At 40.5% G+C, this 16,581-nt stretch overlaps 1 pseudogene; it reads right to left on the bottom strand.

Annotated features, from left to right (window-relative positions):
* Positions 1 to 1,794: 1,794 nt before the first annotated feature.
* On the bottom strand, positions 1,795 to 2,748 carry LOC149440389 (olfactory receptor 9I1-like; annotated as a pseudogene).
* Between the last annotated feature and the right edge of the window lie 13,833 nt (positions 2,749 to 16,581).

Raw genomic sequence — 16,581 nt, 5'->3', positions numbered from 1 at the left:
GAGGTGGGAATATAAATCACCATTGATACCATTGATACCATTAGTAGGAACAATTTTTTTTACACCGGGGAAGAGTAATATTTCAGGGGCATAGATAAAGAATAAGAATGCACATTTAAAAGATATTATGAAAATGGGAGAAATATGCTCTTTACAGGAGCTGAAATACAAAAAGGAAATGTTTTTCTTGATGGATGAATGGTGATACTATCAATTAAAACATTTTGTTGAATCACTATAACAGCCTATAAGAGGTTGGGAAATGCACCCATTAGAGCACTTGATGAGTTTAGAAGGAATACAAAAGCACTGTACTTCCTGTATGTATAAGACACTTACCATATTATTTGAACCAACCTCATTAGGGTATATGGAGAAATGGGAAAATGAATTGAGAACACAATTGAATGAGCAACACAAAAATAAAATATTTAGGATTGCACAGGGAACTATGGATATGAACACAGTTGAGATGAATTATAAATTTCTGTCAAGAAGGAATGCTATGGCCAGTAGAGTTCATAAGTATCACCCAGAGAACCCCCCACTTTGTTGGAGAGGTTGTGGGAGAGAGGGTACACTGGTACATATTTGGTGGGAATGTCCCAAAATACAAGAATTTTGGCAGATGATGGTACAAGAAATAGTGGGAGAAAGTGTAATAATGGACCCATGGGTGTGTCTATTTTATGGTACTGATCTCACAGTAAAGCATTTTAAGAACAGTATTGTACTTTATTTATTTATTTCAGGTACTTATATAGTGCTGTCAATTTATGCAGTGCTTTACATATATATTGTACATTCACATCAGTCCCTAACCCTCAAGGGGCGTACAATCTAAGGTCCCTAACTTACGTTCATACATACATATACTAGGGCCAATTTAGACAGGAGCCAATTAACCTACCAGCATGTCTTTGGAGTGTGGAAGGAAACCTGAGTACCCAGAGGATACCCATGTAGGCACAGGGAGAACATGCAAACTCCAGATAGGTGGTGCTGTGGTTGGGATTTGAACCAAAGACCCTAGTACTGCCAGGTTGAAGTGCTAACCATTTAGCCACTGTGCTGCCCTATTTTATCTAATTAATACAGCAAAAGGATTGATTCCTAAATTCTGGAAGGCCCAGGATTCACCAAAAGTCAAAGACCATATAAAGAGGGTAGAATATATTTATAGGAAAGAAGAGCTATACCATAGTGCAGAAGATAAAAATGGAGAAGTTATTGAAAACATGGGAAAAGTGGTCTGAATTTAGGACGGAGATTTGCTGAACTGGTGGAAAAAAGGAATGCGGAGAGGGAGGACTGGATCGAATAGAGGTTGTTTTTTATGAGTGAAGAAGGCGCATTAGTGAAATAGGAAGAGAATGGATTAGGGGAAAATGGGCAGAGGGGGCGGAGAGATGGGAGGGGTAAATAAATTTAAATTTGTTATGAATTTTAGATGATTTGCGTTAGTATTGTAGTTTTTTTGTATGATGTAATTAACAAGAATAAAAATATAATAAAACATAAATAAATATTATTTTGCATCACATCTGAAATGTGTGAATTGGCTAAGTCTGGTAACAGTCTAGACTGAATTTTTTATAGACACGTGTGTTTGTATCTTCTAAGTTTTTTGTTAAAGGCCATTCACTCCAGAACACAAAGCAGAATATTCTCTATATACCCTATATACTGTGTAATTGCCTTTTGACCCTGTTAGCATTACAGGTAATTTTTAATGATGCTTTTAGTGTTTGCCACCAGTACTATGATGGAGATGATTGCCACAATTCCATATTTTTAATAAACCTGTATCTTTTAATAAGGAATAACATTTTTAAATGTTTTCACAAAGGCTTCTTTAACATCTTTATTTCTGAAACTGTACACAACCGGATTTAACAGAGGGATCATATATGTATAAAGGATGGTTAATGCTTTACCATGGTTTGAGGACTCAGGTGACTTGGGGCTAAAGTACAGTCCAAATATTAGAATATAAAAACAACTGACAACAGTCAAATGAGAGGCACAAGTTGAGAAGGCCCTGTATTTTCCCTTATTGGAGCGTATTCTTAGAATGGTAGATATTATGTAGATATATGAAATCAGAGTGAGAAGGAAACAGGTCATTACAAGTAGGTTGCCTTGGACTAATATTACAGTACGTATATTTGCCGTATCACTGATGGCAATTTCTTCCAGCGCTTTAATGTCACAAAAGAAATGATTAACCCTATTTGTTGTCTGATAGGATGCCACAGCGGTAACAGTTGTTGGAGAAATGGATCCTAGAAATCCACAAATCCAGGTTCCTATAGCTGCTATGGTGCACAGAGTCCAGTTCATAATCATTTTATAATGCAACGGCTTGCAAATGGCCACATAACGGTCATAAGACATCACTGTTAGCAGAAAATATTCAGTGTTCCAAAAAGAAACAAAAAAGAAAAGCTGTAAAATACATTCTGTGAAGGAAATTCTTCCATTATTGGTGGCAAAGATGTGGATCAGCTTTGGAGAAGACACAGATGTATAGATAATGTCAAGAGAGGAGAGGTTGCACAAGAAGAAATACATTGGTGTTTTCAGTGATGGACTTACAGATATCAGGAGGATAAGAGCAAGGTTCCCGATTAGTGTCAGCATGTAGACAAGGAGAAAGAATAAGAAAAGGGGAAGCCATATCTCTGGAAAATCTGAAAAGCCAACAATGAAAAATTCCATTGTAGAGTTTGGATGTTGGAGGACCATGGCTGGCTGCAACAGAAAATGGACTGGATATTCCTTTACCCTGGCATTTGAAAATATGCAGCAATTGAAAGAATGGACATACAATCTGAAACATTATAAACACATTTATAATAGTAAATAATAAATAATATAGATTTCTACATCATATATGAAAGAGGCAACGCTGTGGAACAAAGAAGCACAACAACAGAAATAAATTTACTAAAACAGGAGAGTGCAAAATCTTCCGCAGCTCTGCATAGAAACCGATCAGCTCCCAGATTTTATTGCCAAAGCTTAAATGAGCAAGCTGAAGTTAGAAGCTGATTGGCTACCATGCACAGCTGCACCAGATTCTGAGTGCTCCAGTTTTAGTAAATCCCCCCCATGGTTCACAATTTTGGGTTATCCCTGCAAATATGACCTGAAAGCAATTTATGATGTGACTTCAGTTTGTTACAGCCTGTGAGTCCATTAAGGAGATTTTACTTCATTATTTCACTATTCATGCTGTCACTAGCAGGGTTAACGAGGGCAATCTCTTCAACAGGAGCAACAATTGGAGCAATTTTGTTCTACTGGGTGAGGAGGGATCAGATATTTAAAGGGTAGACATAGCTTTCAACTGTTCCTGATTTCAAGGGACTGTCCCTGATTTAGAATAAAGTCCCCCTGTCCATCTTTACTCCTCATTTTTTCCTCATTTTGGTCTCATCTATATAGTTGTAAATAAAATGCACTATTTATCTTTCAAAAAGTGTTTCACGGTGCTAAACCTTTTCATACAGTTTCTAAATTGTTGCATTTGTAAATTTCACAAGACAGTGTAAATGAATAGTAGTGGTTAAAAAACACTTGTTGGTTTAACTAATATTTTGTTTTATAATTCTTCTTTATGGGGGCATGGCAGGGGGTGTGTCCTATGCCCACATACTCTTTCTATTAGGTGTCCCGTGTTCCCATCTCAAAAAGTTGGGAGGTATGGGTAGAGGTTCTGCATTTCTGTTTAGATGTCCTACATTGAGATATAAATATATAGAGAGCTGTATAAAACATGCAATATCTGAGTTTTAAGAAATTAAAAAAAGACTGCTCATATAATGAAATGACCAAAACATGTACCCTTTAAAATAAAGAACATATGTAACAAGGAAGAAGAGCAAAAAAATGGAAAGAGATACCACAAAATATGTGAACAGGCAACATCTGATGTAGGTTTTTTCCCCCAATAAAATGTACAGTACAAAGCTAACTTGTGGATAAAAAAATGAGTTGTTATTGGTCGCTACTCATTCACAGGATTATTACCAAAAGAAGGCACTTAATGCAGCATACCACTAGATCTCTGCCCAAAAATAACTAATTTGGTATGTGATTTGGATATATATATATATATATATACAGTATATGTTATGGACACAATATGAAAAGTGATCATATTGTCAGGGAATGCCTGAATGATTAATTTAGTCAGCTAAATATATTGAGCCACAGTGCTTCCAATACAAGAATAATTTATAAAAATAATTTAACAGACTTAATTAAATATTTTGAGTTATTTTGCCAAGCAGACATTTTTAATTAACACAACAAGATCGGTGTGACTATAGACTGAGATTATCAAAAATAAATTAATATTTATTTACAATAAGTCACTTACAAACGCCATAAATGATAGTCAGATTGGGGTATGCATAGACACTAAGATATTTGCAAAAACGTTCTAAACTTGTATATAGTGTATTAAATTCAATAATTGACCTCCCTTTGTAGACAATATAACAAATGATAACTACTAAGCAAACAGTAATCTGTGTTTTACAGAATTCGACTATTATTCTCCTGCATAAAGAATAAGTGTCGAAATACGTACAAGTATGCACCAATACAGCTCAAGAAAAAGAAAAATAATAGCAAAAATAAATAAAAAAAAGTTTTTAAAAAGTAAATGACCAAATTCAAGTGGTTTTATCATGGGAAACGTGAGGAAATGCAGTTCCGGCACTTCCAGCACTGAATTTGTGTAAAAACAAGGGGGGCTGGAGTGTGCTAGATGGTCTATTGATGCTGGCTGCTGCGGGATCTATTATCACTGGAGGGAATCTATTTTTGTGTGGAAGTCTATTGTTGATGGGGAGATCCATTATTGCTGATGGGGATCTGTTGTTTCTGGGGAGTCAATTATTGCTGGAAGGGATCTACTGTTGAGGGAGAGTCTCCTGCAGAGTCTATTGATGCTGACTGCTGAGAGATATAGTGTTGCTTTTGGGGGTCTATTTTTGCCTGGTTTGTATTTTGTTGTGAGGGTCCATTGTTGTTCTGGGGGGGGGGGTCTATTGCTGCTGGCTGTAGGGTATCTATTTTACTGCTGTTCTTGTTATCTTTAACAAATTCCAAAGGCCAAAGCTGACATAAGGAGGCAAACCTATTCATACAGTAAAATAGAGGAATTAATGCTGCTTATCAGTGCTGCCCCTAGTGGAGAAGTGGAACACAGATGGGTGCTAGAGTAAGGCTGGAGTTAACATAAGCAGGGGTGCCTATCCCTATAGTAAAATAGAGCAAATTATACAACTTTTCACTTTGCAGTAAATCCTTCCGTGAGTGCACACTGTTGGTGGTTTAGTGATGTCTACACCCTGAAGTTGATATATTTATTTATATACACATCTGGACTAGCGGATGAAAGCTACTATCATATACAGTATAACATATCTAATGAAATAGTTATATGTTTATTTTTTTTATATATTTAGATTTTTCACATTTGGATGGATTGTAGTTTTATTCTTATTATTTACTTTTAGCTGGTTACACATTTGAGATTAATTTGTAGCTCGTGATTATTTACGTGTAAATTTTTGCCACTGTATTTATTTAATACTGTTCGACTTATCCATAATACCGACTGTGCTATATTTCATTGATGATTTGAAGTGTAATTTATTTAAACCAAAGCTTTTGGTGTGGTTGCTGATAATTATAAGTACTGATAAAGGTTTTTTTTTTAAAGGGGAGATCCCAGTTTAAGAATTTGTGCTAGATAGGGTGTACATACTGTACCTTATATACTAACCTTAGGAGCTAACCTCTCTGCAGATTTAAAAGTCACACATGGAAGGAGAAGCGTAGCCAAAACTTTTTTGGCTGTACTTCTCCTATGTATCACCGGAGTGCAGTTCATTCCCGCTGACAGAGGGCTAAAGCCAGCTGTTGACTGATGTCACAGAGCTGGTCCAGGCTCTGAAAAGATCCCAGCCATATGATCGATATCAACCCAGATGCCTGGATAGGCAGCTGGCTCAGTCTCTCAGCGAGCCGCTGAAATCCTGAGCCAACTGCTCCTGCCCCCTCCACAGCCCAACACTCTAGTGAGTGCTGGAGGGACAGAGCAGAGAGCTGGTGACTGACGGTCACCGGCTCTCCGCAGCCTGAAAAACTGAGAACTGAGTGATCAGTGGCAAAAAAATCCATTCAAATGTTATTCATTTATACTTCATAATTTTTTTGTAAAGTGTGTGACCAAGCATTATGCACATTTAACTCAAAATTTTGCCTTCACCCTCTTGAGCATTTCCCAGCATGATTTTATCTTGTGATGAAAAGTGTCGGAAGCATATTTTCCATCTCTGAATGAACACGTTGCTTGTTTTTATAAGGCCTTATGCACACACCCATATGGAAGAAAAATATATTTGAAATATATTTTTAAAATATTCTTCCCAAATAATATAAAAAAAACATTTAAAAATATGTTTTTTTTCGGTCTCTTCAGCAGTGCCCCTATGGGAAGCGCATAAGGCCACGGTGCGGGGTCATGTTATACAACTGGCTGCAGTCCGGAAGCGGGAGCGGGAACGTCGACTCTCGGAGCTTCATTCTCTCCTGGCCTCTGCGGATGCGCGTTGGAAGTCATCTCCATCCGTGGCCCATAAACGCGCTCGGGACGCTCTGGCGACAGAATTGGACCTCCTTGCCTCTTCGGAGGCGGAACGGGCCTTGCGTTGGACCAAACATAAATTCTATTCCTGTGCTAATAAGCCCGGTCCCATGCTAGCCAGGAAACTCAATTCTGTGGGGAAACCCCATAAACCGATTCGGCTTCGACTTTCCACGGGTGGCTGTACTTCTAATCCCCAGCAGATTGTTTCCCGATTCTCGGACTTCCTTTCGCGCCTCTATGCTGCCCCAGATCCCTTCCCTGTGGCCCAGGCAGAGGCATTCTTTCAGGACCTCCATCTTCCTGGATTAACCGAGGCAGCACAGGTGGCCCTCAACGCAGGTGTCACCGTACCGGAAGTGCTACAAGCAATCAAATCTTTACGGTCCACCGCGGCCCCAGGTCCAGACGGCTTCTCCGGTCTCTATTATAAAAAATTCTCAGCCCTATTGGCGCCCTTTTTAGCTGCCTACTTTAATGAGTTACGACAGGGCTCCTTGCCCTCTCCGGACGCACTTAGGGCACATATCTCTATGATTCCTAAGACGACCGCTGATGTCCAGGAACCGCAAGCCTTCCGGCCCATCTCTCTTCTTAATGAAGACTTGAAAATATTGGGCAAGATCCTTAGTTTTCGCATCAATAAATATTTGTGTAGCCTGGTCCACAGGGACCAAGTAGGGTTCGTCCCCGGGAGGCAGGCGGGTGATAATGTCCGTAAGGTGGTCCATCTTATACATTTTCTGCAACAACGGAAAATCCCAGGATTCTTACTGTCCTTGGACATATATAAAGCTTTTGATTCTCTATCCTGGGAATATCTGCGGTTTGTGCTGTCTCGCTGGGGTTTCGGGGATTCTATTCTCTCTTGGATTCAAGCCTTGTATTCCTTTCCTTCGGCTTCCGTTAAATACGCTGGGTATTTCTCGGATCCCTTTCCTGTTGGGCGAGGGACGAGGCAGGGCTGCCCGCTGTCCCCGGCGCTCTTTGTCCTGGCGCTTGAGCCACTGGCTTTAGCGCTCCGGACCGACTGCAATGTATCGGGGGTTCCATACGCGGGACAGGAGTTTAAGCTGAGCCTCTTTGCGGACGATGCCCTCTTGACCCTTACTAATCCTCTGACGACGCTTCCTAATTTGCAACGGGTTCTTGAGCGCTTTTCCTTGATCTCGGGTCTACGTATTAATTTGGATAAAACTGTTGCTCTCAATATTACTTTGGCTTCAGATTTGGTTTCGCGCCTACAATCCCACTTCCCTTACCGGTGGGCTTCCTCTTCTCTTGAATACTTGGGCATTCGCTTGACCCCCACCTATGACTCCCTTTTTGCTGCAAATTATTATCCTTTGCTTAGCTCCTTATCTTCTCTTATGCATTCCTGGCAATTTCCGCACCTGTCTTGGATAGGACGGGTTCATTCAGTGAAAATGACCATCTTGCCGAAATTGTTATATTATTTTCGCACCCTCCCAGTGCAAGTTCCCCCTCACTTTCTTCGGTTGCTTCAGGCGAAGTTTATGCGTTTTATCTGGGCCAATAAGCATCCCAGAGTTTCTAGAAATACGCTCTTTGCTCATAGACTCCAAGGTGGTCTTGGGGTACCCAATGTAACTAAGTATTATCAGGCGAGCCAAATTGCCCCGCTGTCTATGTTGCACGCTTCCTCCGATGTTCCTCTCTGGGTCCTGCTGGAACTGCCTAATTGTGCCCCTATCGCACTATCGACACTTCTATGGCTTCCCCCTGCCCTGCGCCCTACGGTGCTGAGTCCGATGTTGCTCCATGGCCTACGAGTCTGGGACTCGGTACGTTACTCCAGTGGCCTGATGTCACCTTTCTTGCCCTTGCTTCCAATCGTTAATAACCCTCTTTTCCCACCGGGTCTAGATCACCCGAGGGCATTTTCTTGGTGGGTGGCTCATGGTTTCTCACAGGTGCGACACTTTTTGATTTTTCGGTCCTTTCCCACCTGGAATGTCCTCCGGGAGTCTCGGGATGTTCCCCCAGCGGAATTTTTTCGGTACCTTCAATTGCGGCACTGGCTACTCTCGCTGAGGGCCACTTCTGCTTTCCCATATCAGACATCTGCCTTTGAACGGCTTTGCCAGCAGCGTCCGGGTGCCCCGGGCCTTATCTCCCTTCTTTACGCAGCTTTGAACAGATGCTCGTCGCACACTTCTCTTTCATATGTAGTTCAGTGGGAACGCGACCTGGGAGTGGCTGTGGATCCGGAGGACTGGAATAAAGCCTGGTCACTCATAGCTAAATGTTCGTTTAATACGACCACGCTGGAAGCAGCCTATAAGGTATTGTTTCGTTGGTATTGGGTGCCGGCTCGTTTGGCCCAGGCTAACCCTGCCTGTAGTGATCGATGTTTTCGGGGCTGTGGCCATCGTGGAGATGTACTGCATATCTGGTGGTCATGCCCGAGGTTGGTTCGTTTTTGGTCTCGTGTGTTTGGCCTCCTTTTCACTTTGTTTCATCTCTCCATACGCCGGGATGCTCGGTATGCTTTGCTTCATTGCCCCATACCGGGCCTCTTGGCTCGTCAGCAGCGATTGGCTTCCTATTTGTTTTTATCGGCCACTAGGACAATTGCCCAGGCCTGGAAGAGTCCGTTTGTACTTTTTCAGGGGGTGCGGGATCGTATGACTACTATGATGCTCAATGAACAGATGTCGAGTATATGCAATGACTCTCAACATAAATTTTTGAAAATATGGGAACCGTGGTTGCAATATGCCTTTCCCACGCTCCCCCCGGCCAGTGTAGGGAGGTGATGGAGTTTTGTATTGGCGCTCATGGACCCTTGCTCTCTGGTGTGTGTTTTTGTTTTTGTTTTTTCTCTTTCTTTCTTCTCTGCTTTTCTTCTTTCCTTTTCTGTTTGTTTTGATGTGACAGTGGACAGCTGTCTTTAGTTGCAATAATCTGAGTTTCACTGATGTTATTGTAACCTATGTGCCATTGATAGCCCCTGCGCGGGCATGCGTTTTGCCTTATTGGAATTAGAGCATTGTCTGCTCTATTATACATTTTCTATCGGTGCAATTGATAGCCCCTGCGTGGGCGTGTTTTGTTGCCTCTGTTTTATACTGTTTAAAATTAATAAAAATCATTGAAATACAAAAATATGTTTTTTTAAAATATATTCTTCAGCTTTTTTTTAACATATAAAAAAGTCATTTTAACATATATGTTTACATATATTTGTAAATGCATTACAAAAATGTAGATTCGTATTTCTAAAGACATACAGTATATTTGAAATGTATTTTAAAAAATATTTTTCATATATTTTGTAATAAAAACGTATTTAAACATGCAGTGTATATATATATATATTGAAATATATAAAAATATTTTGAAATATATTGAATGTGGCCAAATTGTAGCATTTCCAATATATGGCAACATATTTGGAAAGAATATTTTTAAAATATATTTCAGATATATTTTTCTTCCATGTGGGCAGGACGTTTATATAGATTTAGAGATTTAGATGTTTATCTAATTGAATATGGCCAAAATTATAGCATTTCCAATATATGGCCATATATTTGGGAAGAATATTTTTAAAATATATTTCAAATATATTTTTCTTCCATATGGGCAGGATGTTTATCTATCTCCTAGAAGCCTTTCCTCCTGGCAGCAGCGTTTTGGTAGAAAAAAATGTCTGACACTTGTAAAAGTGTGTGATGTTGTGCATTTAGGAGTATCAAGCGTTTGGGCATTAATTCATTTCATTGGCCAGAATAAATCATTTATTCTGGCCATTAAAATGAGTTAATGCTCAAGCACTAAACATGTCTAGCGTTAATAGGTGTTTACACGCGTCTAGAAGTCAATTGTTTTTCTGCCAGAACTCTATGGCTACTGAATGCACTGCCACTAAACTCCTCTAAAATGTATGTGTGCATGGAGACAAAGGCTAACATGCAGGAGAGTTTAGAGGCAGGAAAAAAAAAAAATGCCAGGCGACCCTAGGAGAATATGTACAAATGTGTGCATGAAGTGTGTATATGGGTAACCTTGTGTGGAGTCAGTGGTAAAAAAAATATTGATGGTGTTAACATTTTAGAACAGTAGACCATTGCAGCAAAATTCAGCACTACAAACTCTCTGAATTCCTTTTTTAAAGTAAGGCAATACATACTAAAGTGATATTCACTGAAACATTTATCATCAGTAGACTAAGTCTGTTTTAAAAAAATAGTTGAGGATAGGTAGATATCCAAGACTTGAAAACAACTGCAGGCGTAAAATCCTTTAACAAACATGCTTGGAAATATGTTTTTACTGCTATGTACTTTTAGCTTTTGTTGGCAGGGTTCAATAGTAAAAACAATTTGCAACTATAGTTTAAAGAGAATCTGATCAGATCCAGCAGTGTACATACCCAAATGATTATGCTGTAAAACAGCTCAAATTTTGGGAACTAGAAACAATTGAGTACTAGTATTTGGGAACTAGAAAGAAATGTCAGTACAAATACAAGATGAATTTTAAGTGCACGTAATTTGCTACGGTGGAAGTCTTCTAAGCTTGGTCTGATCAGTTTGTTTTCTAAGCTTGTTGCTTATTGCCTCAAAGAATGCATTCTAGACTGTGAATAATCCATCTTGATGAAGCTTAATGAGAACATCAACATGCAAGAGACTAAATAGAATCTGCATCTCTGCTGGGTGAATAATATGTTCCCACTGGAGGTTTCTTTTTATTCCTTTGAGTTACTCTATCCGATTCCTCATGTGATTCATGTATACATAATTTTAGGTCTAAAGCAGTGGGATCCGAATTAAATGTTAGATGTCTCATTAGCTTATTTTTGTTCTAATAAAGATTTTCCTTTAGGATTTTTTGGGTCTTTGAAAGTGTGAAATGTGTAAGTTGATATGGGGACACAAAACGGTACAACAGCCATTGTGCTGTGCTGTGCTACTGATGTGTCCTTACACCTTTAACCACTTGCCTACAGGGCACTAATACCCCCTTCCTGCCCAGGCCAATTTTCAGCTTTCAGCGCTGTTGCACTTTGAATGACAATTGCGTGGTCATGCAACACTGTACCTATATGAAATTATTATAATTTTGTTGAGACAGATAGAGATTTCTTTTGGTAGTATTTAATCACCTCGGGTTTTTTATTTTTTGCTAAACAAACCAAAAACAACTTAAAATTTTGAAAAAATAAAGTTTTTTCTTAGTTTTTACCTGGCACTGATACGTGGCATTGATGTGGCACTAATGGGCACTGGCAGGTGGCATTGATGAGCACTGACAGCTGGCATTGATGGACACTGACAGTTGGCATTGCTGAGGCTACACTGATCATCAGGGAACACTGATCATTAGTGCCCTGATGATCAGTGTACATGTCCCCTCCGAGGAATGCCGATTACCGGCTTTCTTCCCCTCTTGAGCTGTCAGCGTGACAGCTCGTGAGGAGAGAAATGCCGATAACCGACATTTCCTTATTTACATGTGATCAGCTGTGATTGGACACAGCTGATCACATGACCGAGCCGACGTATTCGGCTCTTTCCGTTGATCGGTGATCCGTTGTGTTCGAGGGAACTGGAAAAGTTAGAGTGGGAGGACGTCATATGACGTCATCCCAGAACAAGAGAGCCGTCATTTCCTTATATGGCAGGTGGGAGGCAGTTAACCACTTCCCGTCCAGCCCATGTAGATAAACGGCCGGACAGGAGCGCTGCCGATGCGGGTGGATGTTTCTAAACATCCCCCTGCATCCATTGCCTGTGCACACTCCCTGGGAGCACGTGGCACTGCGATCGGTGCCCACTGTGTCCGGAGAAAAGATCGCTGTATTGGACCTCTGTGTGATTTCCCGATTCATGTGATTATTATTATACAGTATTTATAAAGCACCAATAGTTCACTTAGCGCTGTATTGGCCAATCAGTGATCACATGAACAGTAGTAAACAAGATTTTACCTCCTGACATCATTGCTTACTACTTGTGAAATCTGTGAATGATCACAGAGGTCACATGGTACAAGGCTATTCACAACAGGCTTGTACCATGTGACAAGCTGTGACCAATCACAGCTCTCACAGTATTTCTCAATGGCTGCAGGATTGCAACTACTTTGTGTATCCAGGTGGATTATATCTTGTTTTTTTCAGGACAAATTGGGCTTTCTACTGGTGGTAAATGTAAATGGATATCTCTGGATTTTTTTATTATCAAAGGAAAACTGGTCTAAATAGTGAAAAAAATATACATGTATACTGTATATAATTTTTTTTACTATAACTGTATATTTATTGCTATTACCATAATTTATCATCAAAGAATAACCCAAAATAAATTCTCCTTCTCCTGAAGATCACAGGTCTCTGAGGAAGTCACATGATATTGTGACGCAACGCGTCGGCCTGACGTGGTGACGCACTTCCGGCGTGGTGGCCATCTTGCTGCACCTTTTCTTGATTCCTGTACACCCATGCAGATTACACCCAAAAGCATAGGGTTGTAAAGCTGTCATCTTTGAGGACGGATGTGAGTTGTCTCCATATGTTTATGGTTTGATTCTCATTAAATTTACCTGCTACACTATGGGAGATTGTGTTTATTTTCTTGGCACATACCCATATCCCATAAGAGGAGCCACTGCTTGATCATCGACCCCTAGAGAAGGATATCTATGGATGGGGAAAGTGGATCAGTGGATATCAGTAGATGCTGAGAGGATTTGAGGGTTTGATCCCACTATACGCTTTGACCTTCACGGGTCGAAGCCTGGAGGTGAGAGGCTAATCTAGCCATGTGTTGGAGTTTCTGCACCTGGAGTCACTTTATGATCACGTGTGCTTGCAATTGCAGTAGTGGTGTCACCCACCCATTGGACTTTTGTCTACACATTTTTTATTTTTTGTTTGTGTTTTAGTGTGAAATTTTTTGCACTTTATTTGCATGATTGATCACAGTTTAATTATCATTATTTATTGCTCTCATGTGCTAGAAACTGTCACAAAGATTGTTAATACACGATATTTATACACTATGTTTTTTATGATATTAGTTTAATATATATTTTCTGATCACTATGACCACTTGATTATTATATGTATATTTATTTCACGAGGTGTATTGTATGTGTTATATATATTTTTTTCTTTTTGATTAGTAATTTTTAAGTTTTATGAGTAGCGCCACATTTTTTGATTTTTATTTTTTAACCTCACAAAATGCCCACTTCAGTGAGCCCGCATATCTGCATACAATCGTCAAGAAGGGGTTAAAAGAACGTGATGATTTCTAATTTTTGAAGCCAGTATTGTCACCTCGGCAATTGCAATGGTGAAAAAGCATCAATGAAAAGATATCCCGTTTTCTGTAGCTGTCTTTTGGCCTAGCAAAGAGATTCCTTTTCTATTAAGAGTAAAAACTTCAGATTAAAGAGGAAAATGATGTTCAATAAATATGCTGAATTTTCCTACGGTAGTTGTCATGCCTTCAGCAATTTGTTCTTTGTTAATTAGGTATTATTAGTATGCCTTATCAGTTTGTAATTCTCTGTTCATTGTGTAACTGCTCCATCTAGTGGCTGTTTGTATACACTGCATCTTTTCACAGTAGAAGTTTGACCCATTTCAGCTTCCATGGCTTGTAGCCTATGAACTCTGATTACATCATCAGCCCTGCTAATAGCAGCCATTTCCTCATCACAGACTCCATTCCTGTGGTAACCACGCTGCTGGTAGGATCCAACCCTCACATTCAGGTTCACAATAGCATCGTCGGTACGTCTACACACATGTCTATATCTTATGCATCTGTGTTTTATGTAACCTACATGTCTTACATGTGTTTATATGTGCATTGCCTTACTGTAATGTATAATATGCTTTGTCACATGGCAGACAGTGTTACTAAGCGCCTTATTTTCTGTTCCTCAGTTTCACCTCTTATATCTTTGCAATAAAGACAAAGTTGGACGTTGCTTCTTTGTCAACTCATTGCCGAGAAAGGTTTAGCTGTCTGTCAAGCTATGTACCTTCACACATAAGGAGGACAGAACAGTGAAACGACGGCTTCTTACAAGCTGGATACGAGGACTGCGACTCCTGAAGTCCTGACTGCAGTGAAACGACGGCTTCTTACAAGCTGGATACGAGGACTGCGACTCCTGAAGTCCTGACTGCAGTGAAACGACGGCTTCTTACAAGCTGGATACGAGGACTGCGACTCCTGAAGTCCTGACTGCAGTGAAACGACGGCTTCTTACAAGCTGGATAGGAGGAACTACGCAGCATCGCCACCCGCAGCGGTTGCAAGTGTGCTAACCCGTTCACAGCATCATCATGTCAGCAAGGGAATCCGGACAGTTCGAGACAAGGTCTCGCATCTCAGTTAACTCCAGAGGCTCAGGGAGATCTTTGAGCAGCTCCACCGTCGCCATTGCCCGCGCGAAGGCCGAGGCCGCCAAAACCCGCGCGACATTTGCCGAACAAGAAAGACAATTAAAAATAGAGAAAGCATGCACGGAAGCAGCTCTAGAAAAGCTAACTGTGGAAAAAGAAGCTGCAGCTGCTGTAGCAGAAGCAGAGGTTTTAGAGGAAGCAGCAAACTTCACAAGCGATAGACTCAGCTACATAAGTAGGCCCGAACCCAGTCTTCACAATAACTTGCAACGCACTTCAGATTACGTACTGCAACATGCTAAGTCAGAAGACGGCCTAAATCCAGGTCCAAGAGTGACATCAACCCCTGCTAAGGAGCTCCAACAGACTCCAGTCATACAACAAGCGACCTCAGTTAACCAAAGACCCTGCATGGAACAAGTCGACGGTTCCATAGGACATCAACCCTCAATGCAACCTGCATTCAAACCCACAAATGATCGCAGTATGGTCAAACCCTTTAAGGAAGAACAAGTAGATGGTGCCTATTACAGCAACAATCTGTCAAACAGAGATACAGGTATGTCAGATTTTCTAAAATTCTTTGCCCGACGTGAGTTAATAACCAAGGGACTCTCCAAGTTTAATGACAGACCTGAAAGCTATAGGTCATGGCGATCATCATTCAGGAATAATATCAGAGATCTGGATCTGTCTGCATGTGAAGAAGTAGATCTTCTTGTCAAGTGGCTAGGAAATGAGTCGACAGAGCATGCAAGGCGGATTAGAGACATTAATATTGACTACCCAATCAGAGGGTTAAACATGATATGGGAGAGACTTGAGGAGTGTTACGGCTCACCAGAAGTGATAGAGAACGCACTTTTTAAAAGAATTGAGGATTTCCCTAAGATCCAAAACAAAGATTCCCAGAAGCTAAGAGAACTGAGTGATCTGTTAATAGAGCTACAAGTTGCCAAAACTGAAGGAGACTTACAAGGTCTGGCATTCTTAGACACTGCACGTGGTGTAAACCCCATAGTACAAAAATTACCGTACAACCTGCAAGAGAAGTGGATTGCTCAAGGCTCCAGGTACAAGCAACAGTACGATGTCTCGTTCCCTCCATTCTCTTTCTTTATGGACTTCGTGCACCAACAAGCAAAAACTAGGAATGATCCCAGCTTTAACTTCTCGATGTTTGACACCGCTTACCCCAAATCAGGTAAACCTATCTCACTTCGTAACATGAAAGGTACACCGGTTGCAGTACACAAAACCAGTGTGTCTCTTAAAGACTCCTCAAACAAAACCTACAGTACTACAGAGTCTGAGACGATCTCCACAAAGGACCCATGCAGAGAATGTCCTCTACATAAGAAACCACACTCATTGTTGAAATGCAGAGGATTTAGAGGAAAACTTCTCAGGGATCGCAGAACTTTCCTCAAGGAAAACCACATTTGCTACAGGTGTTGTGCCTCAACCTCTCATCTTGCAAAGGACTGCACAGCGAACATCAAATGCTCGGAATGCAACAGTG

Source organism: Staurois parvus, unplaced genomic scaffold (assembly GCF_062004578.1).
Source record: "Staurois parvus isolate SC_StPar_1 unplaced genomic scaffold, SC_StPar_1.0 ptg001090l, whole genome shotgun sequence".
NCBI lineage: Eukaryota > Metazoa > Chordata > Amphibia > Anura > Ranidae > Staurois > Staurois parvus.
The sequence above is the reverse complement of the archived record's forward strand: the minus strand, read 5'-3'. Positions and strand labels throughout refer to the sequence as shown.